Source organism: Anguilla rostrata, chromosome 7, assembly GCF_018555375.3.
Source record: "Anguilla rostrata isolate EN2019 chromosome 7, ASM1855537v3, whole genome shotgun sequence".
NCBI lineage: Eukaryota > Metazoa > Chordata > Actinopteri > Anguilliformes > Anguillidae > Anguilla > Anguilla rostrata.
The window spans coordinates 243,358-247,821 of record NC_057939.1 but is presented as its reverse complement, the minus strand read 5'-3'; the positions used below and the strand labels follow the sequence as shown (position 1 = coordinate 247,821).

At 35.8% G+C, this 4,464-nt stretch overlaps 1 protein-coding gene across 9 annotated transcripts in view; it reads right to left on the bottom strand.

Annotated features, from left to right (window-relative positions):
- LOC135258686 (serine/threonine-protein kinase 3-like) overlaps window positions 1-4,127 on the bottom strand; it is a 136,485-nt gene extending 132,358 nt beyond the window's left edge. For 3 of the 9 annotated variants that reach the window (XM_064342153.1, XM_064342157.1, XM_064342158.1), the window contains exons 1-2: window positions 2,017-2,397; window positions 1,781-1,838 (exon numbers count right to left, since the gene is read on the bottom strand). The gene's annotated coding sequence lies outside the window, so the exon portion shown is untranslated. Of the gene's footprint in view, window positions 1-1,780; window positions 2,398-4,052 lie in introns of those variants that run through there. The other 6 variants (XM_064342151.1, XM_064342155.1, XM_064342156.1 and 3 more) reach the window with 6 other exon arrangements.
- Between the last annotated feature and the right edge of the window lie 337 nt (window positions 4,128-4,464).

Genomic DNA, 4,464 nt, shown 5'->3' with positions numbered 1-4,464 from the left:
TGGTGGTGGGTGTCCGAAGCGGGGGGGGGGGGGGGTGTAGCAGAGTTTAAGAGTTTAAGACTATGAAAACATAACCTCTTGAGTCTTCTTAAAGGTTTTTTTAAAAAAAATATTTAAATATCTATCTTTTAGCTCTGACAAGCTCTTGATACAAGGAATAGCAGTTTTCAAGAGATAAAAAGTAGTAAAGTAGTTTTAGATGTTCATTAAAACCATAAAAGGTTTGTTAACCCTTGTATTGTTTGTAAATATTGAAGCAAAATAGGCCTGTATTTTGAGTTATGGTGGGGTGAGAACAATTAAAAGAGCACATTGTCCATCTAGAAGTTCTATCTTCAAGAATAGAGGACTATATAACCAAAACTGATACTCAAAAAAAGTTACATATTGCACTTTAAAAAGGACATTCTTCTGCTAAATTAACTCAATTACCATGACAAAACAGTACTTAGAATGTTTTATCTTTTTATTTAACAGTATAATTTGAGCTGGGTCCACATTAAAAGCCCTCTCTCTCTGTCTCTCTCACACTCAATGACAGAGTTTACATGCATTGTCCATGTAAAAAAAGGAAAAAGTGAGAAAAATGGCTTTAAAGATTCTCTTCTGTTACATTCTAATACTACTGAGAAGCATGATACAAAAATTTCCTAACTAACTTAGATGCTTGATTAATGTCTTTTTTATTAGCTAGTGTTATCTGTATTCATTTCTGGACACTGCAGCAGCTTGTGAGACTGCTCCTCTCGTTATCATCATAATCGTCATTAGAATGCAGCCCTCAGCTGTAGCAACTGTAGCCTAACTCTCAGTTTTGCTAGCGCACTACATTCACAAAACCTTAGAAATAAACCCTTTCCCTTTCGTTTTCATGGAAAAAAATGACCATGTTGTAGTATGGAAATGGAAGTAGTTGAATCACTCAAACATTTTAAATGCCCTCAAAAAATTTTTTTTTTTAAACTTGTGCTGTTTTGGCGATTTGCCAACAATTTTCAGCCGCGACATCCGACGGGTTTTTCCGGGTCACCATTTAATCAGATGTATTGTACCATTATAACAGCAGCTCTAGATAAATAAAAAAAGGGTAGGCACGTAGGCTACGTAGCTCAACTGGAACAGGTTTCGCTTCGGCTCACACCCCCCCCCCCCCCTTCGGACACCCACCACCACACCAAGAGATCAGTTCCACAGGAAACACTGTTGCATATCTCTGTCTGTTCAGTTAGTGGTTAATCCTCATTCACCAATCATAAGCCAGTACCCGTGTTGTTAGGCAGAATTTCAAAATGTAGGTTTCTAGCCCTGCAGAAATGTATTATATCAAGTAATCTTTGTCTAACATAATTACTACACTGAGTATTTCACCTGAATATTTGCAAACCGTTTAATTTGATTTAGTGATGGGAATGAGTTCTGCTAAAACAAAGTATGAGGAATGACCACTTAATTGTTTAATTAAAGACAAAATCTGGGCTTACAGTCATTACCACGTGTGATCAAGAAGATTCAAATACATTTTTACTGACGAAAATGGCTTCGTGAAACAACAACAGAAGAAAGGGTACAGATAAAAAGTTTTAAAAGTTTAAAGAGACATACACTTCTTTAAGTACAGTGTTTGTGCCAGTACTGTTGGTACAAAGCTCACTGTGTGTCCAGCTGCACAGCACAGTAATATTATCAATCATTATTACAGGTAAGTAGACTGAAATCAGTAGTGTAACAGATACACACCCAGGTATATGTCTAGGTGAGTTAAAAAAAATAATGTACTCACTGTAGATTGAGCGATTTTCTTCCAGAAGTAGTTTGACTGCCAGGTGGGAATCTGATTACTATTTTTTTTATTAAAACAATGACAGCAGTTCACAACAATTAAGAAATTCACAACCGAATGTCACTGGGTAGCAAGCTATACAACTGTAACATAATCTTACTGCTGTTAGATATCCACCTGCAATTTCTCTGAGAAACTTGAGATTTAAAAGTAATAATATAAATTGTAAATTGTACCTTGCTATTGTGGTTAGTTTGGCCCTTTTCTCCTCAGGTCCCTATCAGCTGATCCCTCTGTGGTCAGTGTTTCTCTTAAAATGAACAGCAGATGAGCTGGCTGGCTGGTTAGGTCCTGACTTTCACTTTCAATTAATGTAGGACCTGATATGAAATTTATCTGATGAAAAACCTGTTTTCAATCTACAAAAAAATGGCAAGTTACTCACACATGCAAAGTACTGTCTATAAGTCATTCATTCAAACTGGCAAACTCTAGGTCTCCCATTAATGTATGTATGTACAATATTTATTTTACAATCATTATTTATTTTAAGGGGAGGCACCACCATGAAAAACTATGATTTTGATTCCATATGTCAATTTTGATATTTTTTATATTTTGCTTCTATAACTTCTATAGTTTCATGAAACGAACAAACTACAGGTAAATAATCGTTATAAATAGTTAATTTAGATGATAATATAATGCCATCGTCAAGAACACGAAGCATAAAATAAGCTTATGATAGCATCTTTTATGATTAAATGCCTGTAAAAACTAAAAACTGTATATTGCCCCTAGGTCATTCAATTTGTCTCAACTTTAACAATAGATACAGCTACATAATTTTACATACTGCTTCTTAACTGTTATAGCTAGGGCGTGTCAGAGGCTTTTATTGATATGTTTTGTCGTCTTCATTTTATGTGGCATTTTATCAGTAAAAATAGACAGAGTATATAATGTACTAGCGTTATATACTCGGTCTGTAATCTGTAATCTCTCTCTGTCTCTCTCACACTCAATGACAGAGTTTACATGCATTGTCCATGTAAAAAAAGGAAAAAGTGAGAAAAATGGCTTTAAAGATTCTCTTCTGTTACATTCTAATTCTACTGAGAAGCATGATACAAAAATTTCCTAACTAACTTAGATGCTTGATTAATGTCTTTTTTATTAGCTAGTGTTATCTGTATTCATTTCTGGACACTGCAGCAGCTTGTGAGACTGTTCCTCTCGTTATCATCATAATCGTCATTAGAATGCAGCCCTCAGCTGTAGCAACTGTAGCCTAACTCTCAGTTTTGCTAGCGCACTACATTCACAAAACCTTAGAAATAAACCCTTTCCCTTTCGTTTTCATGGAAAAAAATGACCATGTTGTAGTATGGAAATGGAAGTAGTTGAATCACTCAAACATTTTAAATGCCCTCAAAAAAATTTTTTTTTTTAAACTTGTGCTGTTTTGGCGATTTGCCAACAATTTTCAGCCGCGACATCCGACGGGTTTTTCCGGGTCACCATTTAATCAGATGTATTGTACCATTATAACAGCAGCTCTAGATAAATAAAAAAGGGTAGGCACGTAGGCTACGTAGCTCAACTGGAACAGGTTTCGCTTCGGCTCACACCCCCCCCCCCCCCCTTCGGACACCCACCACCACACCAAGAGATCAGTTCCACAGGAAACACTGTTGCATATCTCTTGTCTGTTCAGTTAGTGGTTAATCCTCATTCACCAATCATAAGCCAGTACCCGTGTTGTTAGGCAGAATTTCAAAATGTAGGTTTCTAGCCTTGCAGAAATGTATTATATCAAGTAATCTTTGTCTAACATAATTACTACACTGAGTATTTCACCTGAATATTTGCAAACCACTTAATTTGATTTAGTGATGGGAATGAGTTCTGCTAAAACAAAGTATGAGGAATGACCACTTAATTGTTTAATTAAAGACAAAATCTGGGCTTACAGTCATTACCACGTGTGATCAAGAAGATTCAAATACATTTTTACTGACGAAAATGGCTTCGTGAAACAACAACAGAAGAAAGGGTACAGATAAAAAGTTTTAAAAGTTTAAAGAGACATACACTTCTTTAAGTACAGTGTTTGTGCCAGTACTGTTGGTACAAAGCTCACTGTGTGTCCAGCTGCACAGCACAGTAATATTATCAATCATTATTACAAGTAAGTAGACTGAAATCAGTAGTGTAACAGATACACACCCAGGTATATGTCTAGGTGAGTTTAAAAAAATAATGTACTCACTGTAGATTGAGCGATTTTCTTCCAGAAGTAGTTTGACTGCCAGGTGGGAATCTGATTACTATTTTTTTAATTAAAACAATGACAGCAGTTCACAACAATTAAGAAATTCACAACCAAATGTCACTGGGTAGCAAGCTATACAACTGTAACATAATCTTACTGCTGTTAGATATCCACCTGCAATTTCTCTGAGAAACTTGAGATTTAAAAGTAATAATATAAATTGTAAATTGTATCTTGCTATCGTGGTTAGTTTGACCCTTTTCTCCTCAGGTCCCTATCAGCTGATCCCTCTGTGGTCAGTGTTTCTCTTAAAATGAACAGCAGATGAGCTGGCTGGCTGGTTAGGTCCTGACTTTCACTTTCAATTAATGTAGGACCTGATATGAAATTTATCTGATGAAAAACCTGT